The sequence below is a fragment of the Phascolarctos cinereus genome, unplaced genomic scaffold (genome assembly GCF_003287225.1).
Source record: "Phascolarctos cinereus isolate Bilbo 61053 unplaced genomic scaffold, phaCin_HiC Scaffold_1;HRSCAF=81, whole genome shotgun sequence".
Classification (NCBI taxonomy): domain Eukaryota; kingdom Metazoa; phylum Chordata; class Mammalia; order Diprotodontia; family Phascolarctidae; genus Phascolarctos; species Phascolarctos cinereus.
Genome location: NW_027555514.1, coordinates 182,714,930 through 182,732,203, shown reverse-complemented (window position 1 = coordinate 182,732,203; position 17,274 = coordinate 182,714,930). Strand labels below are relative to the sequence as shown.

General features: G+C 37.4%; 1 long non-coding RNA gene across 1 annotated transcript; it reads right to left on the bottom strand.

The window, feature by feature from the left end:
- Nucleotides 1-79: 79 nt before the first annotated feature.
- On the bottom strand, nt 80-14,681 carry LOC110213857 (uncharacterized). Its single transcript, XR_002326129.2, has 4 exons — nt 14,553-14,681; nt 12,364-12,607; nt 10,044-10,148; nt 80-470 (listed from the first exon to the last, which is right to left on the bottom strand). It is a non-coding gene; the product is annotated as an uncharacterized LOC110213857 (long non-coding RNA).
- Between the last annotated feature and the right edge of the window lie 2,593 nt (nt 14,682-17,274).

Below are 17,274 nucleotides of genomic sequence, written 5' to 3'. Positions count from 1 at the left end.
GCATAGGTTGTTGAAGCCATGAGGCCTCTGAGCACCTTGACTGCGTTGTACAGAGAAATCAGCGAGCGAGACCCAGACATAATTTGAAATGTGGATTTATTAGCGTGTGGTTGCAAGGGGTACATACCCAAATCGAGCAGCCCTGATCAGGGGCAGAGCTTGAGTTTATAAAGGCAGAGGCCACAGAGGAAACAGTCAGGGGTTGTGTAAGCGGGAAGTTACAGAAGCCAAACAAGCGATTGGTTAATCCTGCCTTTGGGACCATATAAGGATCATGGAATAAGATTGGGGTGGGTATCTTTCTTGGCGGGTTTTCTAAGGCGGGAACTCCTACTTCCATGAAGAAGGGCATACAAGATGAAGGTCAGAAAACAAAATGGAGTTCAGCACATGGAGTTCAGTACTTCAACTGCCTGGTTCCTCTTTCTGGGCCCTCTTCTCAGTTCCTTCAGGTCCCTGGGTAACCCCCTCTGTAAAATAAGACTAGATGATGGTACTTATTCCCCTTTCTCTATTTTTTTAATTAAAAATTTTCAGTCAATGAAAATCTTCCATTTCTCCTTGTGAGAAAGAAAACCAAAATCTCTAGCATAAACATGTGTAATTAAAAAAAAAATTCCAACATTGGCTATTAAAAAAAGTTTCATACAAGTGTGCTGGAGCAGTTGAAACTTGGCCCTGACAAAAAGTCCCAATTCTGAAAGTTAAGCTGGAAATACAGATGATGGTAATGAAATTTAATAGAGATGAGCGGGCAGACTTTAGAAAAACCTAGACAGACTTACATGAACTGATGCTGAGTGAAGTGAGCAGAACCAGGAGAACACTGTGCACAGTAACAGTAACATTGTGTGATAACCAACTTTGATAGAGTTAGCTCTTCTCAGGAATGCAGTGAACTAAGACAGCTCCAAAAGACTCATGATGGAAAATGCTTTCCACATCCAGATAAAGAACTATGGAGTCTGAAAGCAGATCGAAACATATTATTTCTCTCTCTCTCTTCTTTCTTCTTTCTTGTGGTTTTTCCCTTTGGTTCTAATTCTTCTTTACAGCATGACTAATATAGAAATATGTTTAATATGATTGTACATGTATAGCCTATATCAGATTGTGTGCTTTTTTGGGGAGAGGGGAATGAAGGGAGGGGGAGAAAATTAAGAACTCAAAATCTTATAGAAGTGAATGTTGAAAACTAAAAATAAATTAAAAAAAATATGTGTATATATACATACATATATACACACACACACACACACACACACACACATATATATATATATGTATATAAAGAGATCCAATGGATCCTGGAGTGTTCAGGACATGGAACTCCACAGTGACTAGGGCAGAGTCTTAAATAAAGGTATGGCTTAGCCACAAAGCCCATCAGAAGGCCTGGAAGAGATGAAACAAGAGATAAAAATGATATAAATGAAATAGGAGAACCAAAGAAAAGAACTGGAAAGAGAATAAGCAGCTTAGTCTGAAGGGTATAAAATCTTACTCAAGTAATAGTAGACTTCCTGAAAATTAGAATGGACTAAACAGAAATCTGTGTAATTAGAAGTAATTAGAAGAAAATGTAAGGTAAAAAACAACTGACCTAGAAACAGAACAAAGATAGATGATCTAAGAATCATCAAACTACCCAAAATCATAAATAATTTTTAAAAAGTGGATGTTATAGTTCAAGAAATCCTAAATGAAAACTGTGCAGACATATTAGAATGAGAGAGCAAAGTGAGAATACAAAGAATTCACTGGTTACTTCCTAAATGAAACCAAATGAAAACTTGCACAAATTTTATTGCTTAAATCCAGATCTTCCAAATTAAAGAAACAATACTGTGAGTAGCCAGAAAGAATTTAAGTACCAAGAATCACACAAAACTGATCAGCTAAGTCTATAAAGTACGAAAAAGCTTAAAGACACAGTTTTCCAAAGGTAAAAAGATGAAGTCTTAAAACTAAGAACAACTTACCTGGAAAAACTAAGGATAATCCTATGGGAGAAAAAAAATGAAACTTTAACGAAATAGAGGACTTTCAAGCAATCTTGATGAAAAAGGCAGAGTCAAATGAAAACGGGTTAGGAGAAAACCTAAAAAACATAAATAGATTGGAACTTTTGGAAGAAATCGTATGATAAATGATTCTAAAAAGAGAAGAAACAAGTCCTATTATCTTCCAGTTTTATAGAGGGAGCTAAATAAGATCAACAAAAGCCTGGGAGTAATTTTCCTACTGTCTTAATGATTTTAAATGATGAAAGAAAAGAGAGAGAAAAAGACTGTACAAAACAACTATAGAATGTATAAGATATTTGGGAGTCGAAGGAAAGCTGGGAACTGGGAAGAAATTTCATAGCAAGTTTCTCTGATAAAGATCTCATTTCTCAAACATCTAGGGAACTGAATAAAATTTATAAAAATAAGACCCATTCTCCAACTGATAAATAGTTTAAGGATATGAATAGACAGTTTTCAGAAGAAATCAAAGCTCTCAATAAGTTATATAAAAATGCTCTAAATCATTATTGATTAGAGAAATTCAAATTAAAACAACTCTGAGATACCACCTAAGACTTTTCAGAGGCGACAAGTTCTGGAGGGGATGAAGGAAAAGAGGTACACTAATGAACTGTTGGTGCAATTATGAACTAGCCCAACCATTCTGAAGAGCAATTTGGAACTATGCCTAAAGGGCTATAAAATTGTCTTTGACCCAGCAATACCACTACTAGTTCTATACTCCAAAGAAATTAAAGAAAAAGGATAAGGATCTATATGTACAAAAATATTCATAGCAGTTCTTTTCATAGTGGCGAAGAACTGAAAATTGATGGGGATATTCCTCAATTGAGGAATAGCTGAACAAGTTGTAGTATATAATTGTGATAGAATACCACTGTGCTATAAGAAATGATGAAGGCAATGGTTTCAGAAAAACCTGGGAAGACATATGAACTGATGCAGAGTAAAGCGAGCAGAATCAGGCGAGCACTGTACACAGAATAGCAATATTGTAATAATGATCACCTGTGAAAGACTCAGCTACTCCAATCAATACAATGATCCAAGACAACTCGGAAGGACTCATGATGAAAAATGCTATTCCTCTCCAGAGTGCAGATTGAAGCATACTTTTTTCACTTTCTTTATTTTCATTGCTTTTTTTTGAAACATGGCTAATATGGAAACATGTTTTATATGACTTCATGTGTATAATTAATATATTACTTGGCTTCTAAATAGGTGAGGGAGGGGGTAGAGGGAAGAAAATTTGGAACTCAAAATTTTTAAAAATGAAAGTCAAAAATACATAATAAAATTAAAAGTATAACTAGGAAGTATTTAACAAAATAAAAATATAATAAAACATTAAAATAAGCTATTTGGGAGGCCAATTACCAAAACATATACAGGAACTTACGAATATAGCTACTAAGCACTCTTTACAGAAATAAAAACAAGCTTAAGTAATTGGGGAAATATTCACTACTTATAATTAGGCCATGCAAGCATAATAAAAATGACAATATTATCTAAACCAATTTACTTATTGAGTACCATGCCAATAAAAATTCCAAATGCTTATTTATAGAGTTAGAAAAAAAAAGGCATCTGGAAAAACAAAACATCAAGAATCTCAAGGGAAATAATGAAAAAAAAGTGGGAAGAAAGCAGGTCTGGCAGCACCAGATCTCCAATTATACCAAAATGCAGCAATCATTTAAACTGTTTTGTAAAACTAAAAAAAAAATAGAAATGTTGATCAGTGGGACAAATTAGGTACTCGATATACAGAAGCAAATTAACATAGTAGTATTGTGTTTAATGAGTACAAAGGCCTTAGCTACTAAGGGCTCACTATTTGACATAAACTATTGAGAAAATTGGAAACCAATCTGGCAGACATAGGTTGAAACTAACACCTCAAATCAAGATTGGCTCCAAATGGATATATGACTTAGATGTAAAAGGTCATACCATTAACAAATTAGAGGAACAGGGAAGGATATATCTTTCACAACTATGGATTGGGGAAGAATTCATGTACAAACAAGAGTTAAAGAGAATCACAGAAAATAAATTGGACAATTTGGATTAAAAAATTGAAAAGTTTCTTCACAAACAAATCAAGATACTTAAATTTGAATGGAAACAGTTAACTTTAAAAATCTTTGCAGCACATTTCTCGTCTAAAGAGCTGATATATAATATAAATCTAAAAAACTAGTTCAAATATACAAGAATAAGAGCCATTCCCTAAAAGATAAAATGATCAAGGAATAGGAATTGTCCACTAAGGAAGAAATTCAAGCTATCAAAGCCATTCTCCAAATCAAGAAAAAGAAAAAGGATGTCCTTGAAGCATTGTCTTCAAATGTACAGACTCATGAACAGAAGGAAGGAGACAGAGATGAGTAGGACAAGTTTGAAAATAAAGCCATGGTAGAAATCTCATAAGTTTGGAGGTTAAGTTTCTGGGTTGGGGGCCAGCTTCCTAGAAGATGGTGATTTCCAAAATGGCACCACTGTCTCCAGAAGTATGCTATAGCTGAAAGGACCGAAAAAGCCTGAGCCATGCCCTGGCTGGCCAGGAGATTTGGACCTTGTAAGTTGCTCAGACAATGCAGGTCTGAGATGAAGTGAATATTTATTTCAGCATTACCACAAAGTTGTCTTTAATTCTAGAGGGTTTATAATGTATGTGATGAGTTATGAGTTTATGTTTTGGTATTGTTAATAAATACTTAATGAGTCTTTTGTGTTTTAAGCATTGTCTGTGGTGGAGGTATAAACCATTGTCTTTTAACCAATACATATGTTGGTCCTACCTTTACTAGACAGTATTCATTCAATCAGTTTTGGGTAGCCTCCAGACATGAGCCATACCTAAAGTCTGCTTTAAAGATTTCCTTGGTTACTCTGAGGTAGAGGCAAGGAGCCAGACAGGCAGAGAGAAGCATGACTCTATCTGCCTCACTTAAATCCAGTTTAAATCTAGGCCAGGTAAACCCAGAGCCAAAGTCCCCTGTGGGAGGATGCCTCCTGGGCCTCAAGTCACAAATATCACTTGGGGAATCATGGGTAGAGGAAAAGCCTTATTCTTTTCTGGGCACCTGACCACACTTACTGCCTAGAATTCAGAGGTGGGGAACCTTCAGCCTGGAGGCCACATGTGACCTTTAAGGTCCTTGGGTGCAACCTTTTGCTGAGTCCAAGTTTTACAGAACAAATCTTTTTATTAAGGGGATTTGTTCTGTGAAGTTTGGATTCAGTCAAAGGGCCTTGCTTGAGGACCTAGAGGGCCACATGTGGCCTTGAGGCTGTAGGTTCCCCACTCCTGGAGACTTATACTTTATACTTGCTGCCTAGATTTATATGTCCTAGACTCAATAATCTTTTGTGTACAGGATATTAGCTTTGATCTTATTCCATTATATTATATACCATGATTTATTCAGCCACCCCCCTTAGATACTAGTTTTTTGTTTTTCTTTCTTTCTTTCTTTTTACCTTTTAATTCCACTTTCAATATCAAGAAGTTTGTTTTGGTTGTGGCTATTTCTTCCTTGGTATTATTCTCTCTGAACCAACATTCCCTGCCACTTCAATGTCCCTACACTGCTGTTTATTTCCCTGCTGAATTTGATACACTTCTATTTGAAAATCTCTTTCTCTGCATGTGTATTCAAATTTACTTTAGTTCAGACAAGAATGAGGTTCACTTGATGCCTATTCACTCTACTCCACCCCTTCCTCGTCTTTTGTATACTCTTCCTGTCACCTACCCCAGTTATGAAAAATAGTTCCATCCCTTCTTCCTCCTTTCTACCCACTAACAGATTACTTTATCTTGCCTTCTCTTACCCCTTTTTAAAAACCTCAGAACTGAACTAACTCAGCTTTAGAACCTGTGGTTTTTTTTTTAAACTCCATCAATACTCTTGGAAAATATTAAGGTTTTGAAGAGATTATTGCTTCTTCTCTTTCTACCACTATACCACCATACAACCCTTTTCAATTGCTCAAATAAACTTACCTTTTTGGGACTCTTGTGTTTGCATTTCAAAGTTCCTACTTAGCTCTGGTCTTTTCAACCAAAATGCTCGAAAAACCTCTGTTCTATTAAAGATCCACTTCCTTTTCCTGTAGGATTATGGCCAACTTTGCAGGATAGATTATTCTTTGTTCTAAGCCTATCTCTTTTGCTTGTGGACTCAAAACTCTCCTCTTGTTAATACTAGAAGCTGCCAGCTCTTTTCTGTTATGCTCATTCTTTGCTTCTTGAACTCTTTTCTATATGTGTGGTGTTCAGGGAGGACTAGCACCTCTGGTTTGAGGCCTCCATAAGCCCTTTTTCAGGGCTGCTTGTTCACCTTTGGTGTCCATTTGCTACACAACTCTCACCTGTAGCTCCAGGAAACTGGAGCGGCCACACCCGAGTAAAACAATCTTGGGCAGATGGGCTAAACCAGGTTGAAGGTAATTGACAGGCCTCAAGCTCGTTGGTGAGTTAGGGGAAGACTATCCCAACTATGTGAAGACCTCCGTTGGCAGAATGGGTGCATGAGAACAAATTGTTCCAATGGCTATGAAGGTGGCTGAAGCAGGTGCTGTGGAACGCTTAAAGCCTGGCCAAAATTAAGATGCTAAGTCATCCATTGCAACCTGGGTCACTGTTGGTTGTCTTGACTTTCATCTTGCCACTAGATTTTGATGACTCTGGAAGACAGGGTGAGGCTAATGGCTTTGTACAACTCTGCCTCACTTAAATCCAATTCACATGCAAGTTAAGATGTTACTCTGTGATGTCAATGGTCCATTTCAAAAATGAAGGACAAACAACAACAAATGCTTCCAGTATTTTTTTTCTTGGAAGTGAAAGTTCTGACATTCCTGGGACTTTTCCTTTAGGGGTTTCTTTCAGGAGGAGATTGGTGAAATCTTTTTATCTTTTCTTTTGCCCTTTGAGTCTAATAGATCTAAGCAGTTATCATTCATGATTTCTTGAAATAGTGTCCAGATTTTTAAAAACCATAGTTTTCAGGGGATCCAGTGATTTTTTTTAATCTTTCCTTGACTTGTTTTCCAGGTTAGTTTTCTTTTTTATTAGATAGCTTATGTTTTCTTCTATTTTGTCAAATTTTTAAAATTTTGGTCTGATATTTCTTATTGCCTTGTGGAGTAATTGGTTTCTATTTGGTCTAGTTTAGTTTTCAGGGAGTCTGCTACTTGGATTAGGTTTACTACTTTCTCTTCTAAGTTATTTATTCTACATCTAATTATTTTCTCCAGAGCTATTATTTCATTGTTTATCTTATGTTTCATTTCTTCTAGGTATTCATGTAGTCCTTATGAAAAAATGTTTTTTTTTCCCTTTGAGTCTCAACTTAAAAGTTGTTCTTTCTTTTTTTAGAACTCTAGATTTTCAGTAATTTTTGATACTGGTTGATTCTTTGACTTGCTCATCTGTTCAGCTTTAGTTTGTGATCTGAGATTTTGTGCTAGGGCGAGGCTCCACCCTCTGCTGCACTTTTAGATGAAATGGTAGGCCTGGGTCTCCCGGATTCTTATATTTGATCTCCCCAGGTTAAGACCTCTTGGACTTTTATTTAAAATCTAGAGCACTAGATTTTCTATGTCTCCTCTGGTGTCTCAAGATGGAATAAAAGGGAATTTAGGGTCATTGGACCTGGGTTGTCCTTGCTTGAGTTCTCATGCTGCTCTGGTCCCCAGAGCTCTTTGGGGCACTGAAGATCATCATGCTGGGGCTTTCTAATCTTTCTGTGTCTTTCTCAGTGGTCCTTCTGCTCTTTTTTTCTTCTGGGAACAGATATTTGCAGGCTATATTTGTTTTTGGATCATCTCTGGTCATACTGGAAGGCTGCCAGCTTTTTCGCCTGTGCTGGCACTGACTTTGCTGGCAGACCCCTTGCCCCTTCCTTGTGGGATTCTGGCTGACTTTTGGTGTGATTCTTGGGTGGAAGAAGTGACTTACTGTAGTTTTTTTAATCGATTTTTTGATCATTATTAAGTGTGGAGCAAATTTCAGGTATTTATTGGAGCAGTTTTGTAGGCATTATTAGATGGTCCAGCTCTGTTCCCATCCTGGCCATCCTCATAGCCCTCATTCTGGTAGATAATTCCAGTGCTTCATTTGTTGGTACTGGAGGCAGATATCTTTGTGGTCTTTTATGGAAAATTCTGCAGATCTGCTTTGTTTTGTTTCTATTTTTTTTTAATTCTTACCTCACATATTTGTTGTGAGGCTAAAATGTCGTGATTTATGTAAACACTTAAAAGACTTTTGCTTTTTTACAATAATGCAATAATATTGCATTACATTCAATAACTATTCTCCATTTGACGGACACTCACTTTGTTTCCAGTTTTTTGCTACCACAAAAGTGCTGCTATAAATATTTTGATGTATATGGGACCTTTCTGTCTTTGCCCTTCTGCCAAAACTCCCAAGTATCATAAAGCTCTGAAAATACTTAATAGCCAGCAGATGTACATTTATCTAAAAATGTACATCTCCTCCTTCCTCCCCTCTCTGCCTCCAATTCATCAGACTTTCTTTTATAACAAAGATTAAAAAACAAAACAAGAAATAATTGGCTTAAGCATAGCAAATCAACATGCTATGTCTGACTATATGTTACATTATGTGCTGGGAGACCTTCACTTCATCAATGAAAGAGGGAAGATACGTTTTCTCAGTTTTTCCAGGTTAAGTTTGGTCATTATCATTACATGATATTTAATTTCATTTGATAGCTAGAGAGGGAGTGATAAAAAAAAAAACAATCACATGTGTCCGGCATAAAGGATAATTAAGCATTAGGGATACAAATACAAGTAAACATGGGACTCTCTCTCCTCAGGGAGCTTACATTCTAATGGGTGAAACAGCACATAAAGGGGGAGGCACTTGCAGTAGCATGGTGAACTAATGGTATTTAAATAGATTGAAGGTCTGGATCCCTAGCAAGATAACGGGAAAACTCATCCATCAGAGCCAGGGACTTCAAGCACAGAATGCAAATTTCTAGTGGGAAAAGAGAATGATGGCCTCAAGCAGAAGGTATGGTACCTTCAGCTGTGAGATGGAGGGAAGTTTTTTAGTTCTTTTATAGTTCTTTCGTTCATTTATATCATTGTAGCTTTTGTGCGTATTGTTTTCCTGATTCTACTAATTTTACTCTGCATCAGCTCATAGAAATATTTCCATGTTTCTCTGAATTTCTCATATTTGTCATTCCTTACAGTTTAATAATATTGCATTACATTCAATAGCTGTTCTCCATTTGTTGGACACTCATTTTGTTTCCAGTTTTTCTGCTACCACAAAAGTGCTACTATAAATATTTTGGCGTATATGAGACCTTTCTCTCTTTGCCCTTTGGTCAAAGCTCCAAAGTATTTTAAGGTTCTGAAAATGCCCAATAGCCAGCAACATTATATCTGGATCAATTTTTTGTAATCTTTTCCTAATAATTTCTTTTCTGGAATAATTTATATGTATGTAAAGCACTTTGTAAACTTAAATTTCTATATAAATTTTATTATTATAATTATAATAATTTATGAATGTGCCCTCAGATGCAATAGACAGATATTCTCTAATATTCTAATGCTGCACTAGATCTCTTATTTAGACTATCAGAGAATATTTCTCTAATGTAACTGGGTGTATGAACAAAAACATAATAATAATAGTTGATATTTAAATAGTTTTATGGTTTTCAAAGTACTTTATGCAACTCACAGAGAAACATTTGTATTTTAAAATGTTTTATATAGATACTTCAGAAGTCTTTCTTTGATGCCTCATCATGGCACGTAGGTTACCCCCACTATTTTCAATAGCTCTGCTACTAGAACCTTTCCCAGGAAATAAAGGAATAAAGCTAGGATGATGCCCATTCTCCCTGCTATTATTTGCTATAATTCTAGAAAGTTAAACAGCAGTAATTAGAAAGAGAAAGGAATCAAAGGCGTGAATATAGGTAAAGAGGAGATAAAACTAACCTTATCTGATGATGACATGACATGAGATTATTTAGAAAATCACAGGGAATCAGCAGAGATACTGAGACCATTATCTTCAACAAAATTTAAGGCTGGAAAATAAATCTGTGAAAATCAGAAGCATTTCTTTATAATAACAAAATCCAAGAGGCAATAATAGAAAATAAAGTCCCATCCAAAATAACTACTGTGTATATACATATACATACATATATATATATACACATACATACATATACACACACACACACATAGTATCTAAGGATTGGTTTAACAAAGCACACAAAATACTTTTATAGTTTCAATTACAAATTAAGTAGAATACACAGTGCTCACGGCTGGCCCATATTAATATAATAACTACCAAAGTTAATGTATAGTTTTAATGCTATACCAATTAAGTTTACAGAACTTAATAGAATGGAAACAAAAATCATTTAGAGAAACAAAATATCTAGAATATCAAGGGAATTAATGAAAAAGGTAGTAAAGAAGGGTGAATGGTACTTTCAGACCTCAAACTATAAGATAAGACAACAGTCATCAAAACCATTTGGTACTGATAAAAAAAAATAGAGAAGTAAATCAGTGGAACAGATTAGACATAGAAGGAATTAGAAATGATGAAATTCAACAACCTAGTGTTTGATAAACCCTAAAACATAAAGTAAACATAAAACATAAAGTACTCAGGCAAGAACTTCCTTTTTGATAACGAATCTTGGGAAACTAGAAAATAGTCTGGCAGAAATTAACCTTAGACCAACAACTTACAACATATTCCACAATAAATTCAAAATGGATATATGACCTCAATATTAAAGATCATGTCATAAAAAATTCAAAGAGATGTAGATCATATACAGCTAGGTCCCAATCAGTGTGAACAATGAATCCCATGAGTGGTCACATTATTCAAATTTACACAGCATACTTTGATTGGGTTGAAAACCAATGATCATATTTACATATAATTATAACTTTGAATAGTAGGAATTCAAATAATGTGACCACTTCAGATTTGTTATTTGCACTAATCAGGACTTAAGTGTCCCTTTCACAGCTCTGAGCAGGCGATATATTCTTATTCAACAAAGGGTAAAGGCAATCACAAAAGAAAAAATAGACAATTTTGATTACATGAAATTGAAAAATTCCTACACAAACAAAATGCATCTGGGATAAGAAGTGCTCTAATGCAGATAAAATCACATCAGATTTCTCACATAAAGATGTGTTATCTAAGATATACAGACAGCTTATACACACATATATATGTGGATCTATATATGTGGGTCTGTATACAAACAATTGTGTGGATGTAAACCAAAAAGCCATTTCGGAGGGAGCCCAGCACAGTCTTCTCCACATTTTCCAACAGCTATACTACTTTTGGACTTTTACATTGTTATGGCTGAAATTAAGGTAAACTGAGACACAAAGTTCCAAGCACAGTCAATTTATTGACAAAGCACTAATTTGCCAATAAACAGAGTCTCAGCCCCCTCAGAAAAACTAAGATTCCCAATAAGGGGAATAGCTATCTTTTATAGACCAGAGGGGAAGTATCCAAAATAGAAGAGAGCATCAAAGATGGGGAAAGCAGTAGTATTAGTTACACAGCTTATAGCATCATAGAAGAGGAAAACAATACAATTGGTTACAAAGGCTGTAGGGGTAAAGAACAATATGATTGGCTGGAAATTGGGAATGAAGGGCTAGCAATAACCCTTACTTCTATCCTGTCACTAAGAAATGTTCATTGTTTGAGTTCACCTAAAGGAAAGTTTAGCAATAGTGGACTGAGTACCTTGGCTAACACACCATACTCTTTGGCATCCACCTGCATCCCTCAAGGATAACCTATTTCCTTGAGGAAGAAAGGAAAGAAAGGAAGGAAGGAAAGAAAAGAAAGAAGAAAGAAAAGAAAGCTGTGTTGTCCACCTGGAAGTTTGGTCCCTATGGGCAGGTCCTTCTTTACTCACACCCAGCTCTACACTGGCCTTCAGCTCTGTATTTAGGGTTAAAATAAAGTACTAGGATTTATGGCTCAAAGGGTATGATGCATTAGGATGCACATAGTATGAAGTATTATGTGCATTTCTAAGTACCTCTTTTTGATAACTGGTAAATGGGAGAGCACCTTAGAACAGGACAACCAAGATGCTGGAGGGACTAGATATCATATGGCCTTTGGTTGAAATAACAAGGGATGTTTAACCTGGAGAAGAGGTGTCTTGTGGGAGTTGGGGGGGGGGCAGGACACACAATAGTTATTTTCAAGTATATGAAGGGCTGTTATATGGAAAAAGGAACACACCTGTTTTGTTTGGTCCTGGAAGGTAGAACTGGGAGCAATAGATGGAATTTTCAAAGAGGCAACTTTAGGCTTGAGGTAAGGAAATACCTCCTAACAAGTAAAGCTTTGCAGGGCAGCTAGGTGGCACAGCGGATACAGCACCGACCCTGAAGTCAGGAGGACTTGAGTTCAAATCTGGCCTCAGACCAAGCACTTCACACTTGCTAGCTGTGTGACCCTGGGCAAGTCACTTAACCCCAATTACCTAAAAAAAAAAAAAGTAAATACAAGTAAAGCTTTGCAAAAGTGGAACGGACAGTATTTTTCTTTAATGGGAAGTAATTCTTCTATAATGGAAGAATAAGAATTGGGAAACATCATCCTAGAAGATTGAATCAGTCTTGGTATTCACACCTCATTACTACCCTCAGATGAGGGTATAGCCATGACCTCCAAAGCCTCCATTTAAGCCAGGGGGTTCCCACCTGGCTGCATTACTTAGGGAGTTTGCCATCATTACCTTTGCACTGGGTACCTCCTCCCCACCTTTTAACCTTTCTTTTGTTTGTTGTCTTCCCTCATTAGATTATAAGGTCCTTGAGGGCAGGGACTGTCTTTTTTTTTTATCTATAGCACTTAGCACAGTGCCTAGCCATAGAAGGTGCTTAATAAAGGCTTATTGACTAGACTATTTATTCACTAGAGATCTTTAAGCACATTGCTAGATAACAATTCATTAGGTATGGAATGGAAGAGATTCTCTTGTTCAGCTGTGGGTTGATCATTGAGATCCTTTCCAAAACTGAGATTTTATTATTCTAATCACTTTTCTTATATATCTAATCACCTTCTTCACATTTCCAAAATATTTTCCAGAAAGTTGAACCATTTTATAAGCTCACCAAGCAGTTTTACTGTAAATTGCCCAACACCGATTTTTTTTTCTCATCTTATAACATTTGCAAATTTGATCAGCATGAGGTGACACATTAGGTTTGCCATCACTTGCATTTTTCTGATTATTCATCACTTTTCCAGATGATTATTGATAATCTGATTTTTATTTTTTGAAAATTGTTTATTAATATCCTGTGACTGCTTAACACTAATTCCAGAGGGCCAAATCCTGTGTCTTTGACACTTACTACATGGGTGACATTGGGCAAGTCATTTAACCTCCCTTGGACTGATTGTCTTTAAATATAAAATAAGGAGCTTAGGCTAGATGCCCTCTGAGGCATCTTTGAACTTTAGATCTGGGATCCCATGCTTTAGGTTTGATTTTTTTCCCTCCCAAAATGTATGGTTCTCAGAGAATGAGAACTTTCTAATTCTTAAGGACAGCAGTGTGGATTAGTATTTTACCTACTCAAATTCCAAATCCCCATCCTGCATCAAAACTCCATTTTCTCCCTGATTTTGGCCATATTTCATTGAGCCCTAGTCATATGACCTCAGGATAACTGAGTTTTCTTTCTACTTGAATAGAAAAAGAATACTTAGCTGGCCAATTAACCAGTCAATAAACATTAAGTCCTACTGTGAGCCAGATACTTTGCTAAGCTCTGGGCAATACAAATAAAAAGGTAGTCCCTGCTTTCAAGTTTACAGTCTTATGGGGGTAAACAATACAGAAAAGGAAGCTGAAAAGGAGGGGTTAAGGGAGGGAGTGGGGAAAGTACTTGGGAAGGGCACAGTGTGGGGTTGGCAGGATGGAGAAATCCAAAGAAACACAGCTGGCTGAGAAATGAAAAGATGGCTGTTTTGGGTGAGCCACTTAAATGGAGGTTTTGGGAGGAGCTCTTCAGTCCACCTTCAATCAGAGGGGTCCTGAGGCAGTGAATACTGACGAGATGTGAGTACCAAGGTGGATACCTATCTTGTAGGATGATGAGATTCCTGGGCACATGATGGAGAAGCCCAAGGCAATAGAGTCAGGTAGGAAATGTTTAGTACTAGGATACTGTTTAGTATTTTATTCTTGGCATAGAATCAATAACAATAATAACATGATACATAATAAAATGCCTTCTGGTAAACTGTGAGCCTGTGGCCCTTTCCAGACTTAGCTAGTATGTAGCCTGCAATGTATTTTGGCAGTTCAAGGAAAAGCAGAGTTTAATTTGCTTAGCCCCCATGGCAATGCTCCTTTCAAAAAGGCAAAGGAATATAAGTAATACAGCACAGTTTGCAACTGTTGTTTGACTTACTCATCTAGTAGAACAAGTCATCCGATGAATGCTTAGAAACGCTGAACCTAGGACCTTCCCTCCACCTCCTCAGCACACGAGAATAACCTAGAAGGCAGGAAGAACTGAAACTGTTAGTCTGTTTCTGTTGTGTATCCTGCAAGTGACAGGGATCTCCAGCTGTTTATTCTTCACTATGGCTAACCTAATATTTTTGAAGTAATGGCTATGGGTTGTAGTTCACAAGAACACCAAAACCTGATATAGTTTTAGAAAGAAATTTATTAGGTCATTTGGCGGAGAGAGAGCCAGAAAGGAGGTGTGACTTCCTCCCCCAGATTCTAGAAGGTTTACATGATGTAGGATTTTGACAAAGGTTTCCTCACTCGAGTCACACATGAATCACATGAAGGGAACTCAGAACACAAGCTCAGGTGTACCCTAAACAAATCCCGGGTAGACCCAAACAAAACAAAATGCTATGGGTAGATCCAGGACCTGGGGGAACCCAAAATACCTTCTAGTCATTTCCAGCATTCCTAGAAAATTACTGGGGTCAGGAAACTTTCTGGGTTGCAGACAATTTCTAATCACATAAAAGACCAATTTAAACGGCATAGTAATTTTTTCAAACAATATAATAAATCATTGTTTCCCACAAGATTTACCATGCATTCTTAGAAAGGGAAGCCTGCTACCATTCTGCTCTGGTATTCCTCTCATCTCCCTGACCATCAGATCTTTAGTCCATGGTATTGCTGTTATATTGCTGCATGACATCACTTCTCCTACAGCAGAAGGACAGTCAGTGTGAGAGGGATCACTATGTTGGAGGGGTGGAAGTATAAGGAGATAGCTGAGTAAATTGATCAAGCTATTTCACCTTACTTAAAGTAAATGATAAGATGCCCTGAATTCTCTGGAATTCAAAGCCCTTAATAACTTGGCCCCTTCCTACCTCTCCAGTACTTATACATTACTTCACTCTTTATTCCCTAATGCCTGCCCCGCATACTCTTTCATCCCATGACACTATCCTTCTTTCTTGATGCCCCATCTCTAGACTCTGGGCATTTCTTTGGCTCTTTGCCATGACTGGAATATTCTCCCTCCTTATTAGTGCTTCTGGCCTTCCTGGCTTCCTTCGGGTCCCAGCTTAGATCCTGCCTTCTATAGGAAGCCTTTCCTTATCCCTTTTAATGCTAAATACCTTCCTCCTGTTTATTATCTCCAACTTATCCTGCATTGTTTGTACAGTTGTTTTTCATGTTGTCTTCCTCAATAGATTGTGAGCTCCTTGAGGTCAGGGACTGTGTTTTGCCTCTTTTTATATCCTCAACACTTAGCACTGTTCGTGGCACAGTGTAGGAGCTTAATAAATGTTGAATGAATGAATCATCCTTTAAACAGGCAAAAAAAGTCTCAATCAATAATCAATTTCAATTATAGATTTGTGTTTAGACTAAGTGTCCAAAATCCCTGGAACTAGTGTGGCAGTTGTATAGGAGCCATGACTGAGGAAACTTTGTCATGTCCTGGACTACATCTTCAAAATGTCAAGTTGGTTTAGAACTGGGATTATTCAAGGGATTTAAGCAAGTGTGATGTTCCAGCAAAACCCCTGAGGAAAGGGTGGGAGGAGGAGAGAAGAAGGAGAGGTCTTGTCTTCTGCCTTGGCCAGAGGTTTCTAAGAGTATTGAGGATTCTGGACTTTCCATATTTACACGTGTCCTAGTGGTGCCTCCTGGTGGTTTGTCTAGATAGAGCACCCAGAAGAGCCTGATCCAGTCTAGCACACATGTAGCATCAGTTCTGCAACCTCATCCCTTGAGAGCAAAGGAAGGGCTGTTAAAAATTTTGAGTGTGATGCCTCAGCTTTGAGTATTGGTTTCCCTACCACTCAAGAGAGCCCAACTTGGTAAATTTCCCAAGGTAAAAGGTAGACTAACAATATCCTAAAACAGCCTCATTAACAGCCATTTACTGGGGCAAAGTAGACATATTTACATAATCTATATATACAACTAGCATATATATGCAATGGAGGTTTTGAAACAGGGAGAAGTATACTCTCTGCCTGGTTTTAGTCCTTAGAGCAGACATAGATATCCTCTACCTGCTTCTAATTTAACCATGTGGAGACTTGGACAGCCATTTCTTTTGGCCATGAGTGACTGAGAGCCTGGTACTTTGTGGTCATGAAGAGTCTTCTGCTTGGCTAAGGAAATGGACGGATTAATGACTCATGAGTCACTTAGCTGGAATTGGGTGCACATATAAATAACGTGTGTCCCTCTGTTGGCCCTTTTTGTCCTTTTCTTTCCTGAAGCTGAGTGAGGAAAGAACTGCTGTGTCCTGCTGGGTGCACAAGTAGTAGGAAGGCTAAATCATTCTTCTTGGTCACCATGTGTTAATGAGTACATGGTGCTTCTTTTTCTTTTGTATTCATTCGTCCCTGATCTTAAGTGAATGAGCAGGGCAGCTACCGGCCCTGGATTCAGGAGGACCTGAGTTCAAATCGGCCTCAGACACATAACACTTACTAGCTGTGTGACCCTGGGCAAGTCACTTAACCCCATTGCCTAGCTTAAATAAAAAAATTAAGTGAATGAGCATCTGGAGACGGAATTGATCAGGTTTGGACTTTGGGAACCTTGAAAGATCAGGAGAGATATCAGAGGTCCCAAGGACAAACAGGGTTGGTAGTAGAGTCTGCCAGAGGGGATAACAATGGCTGAGGATG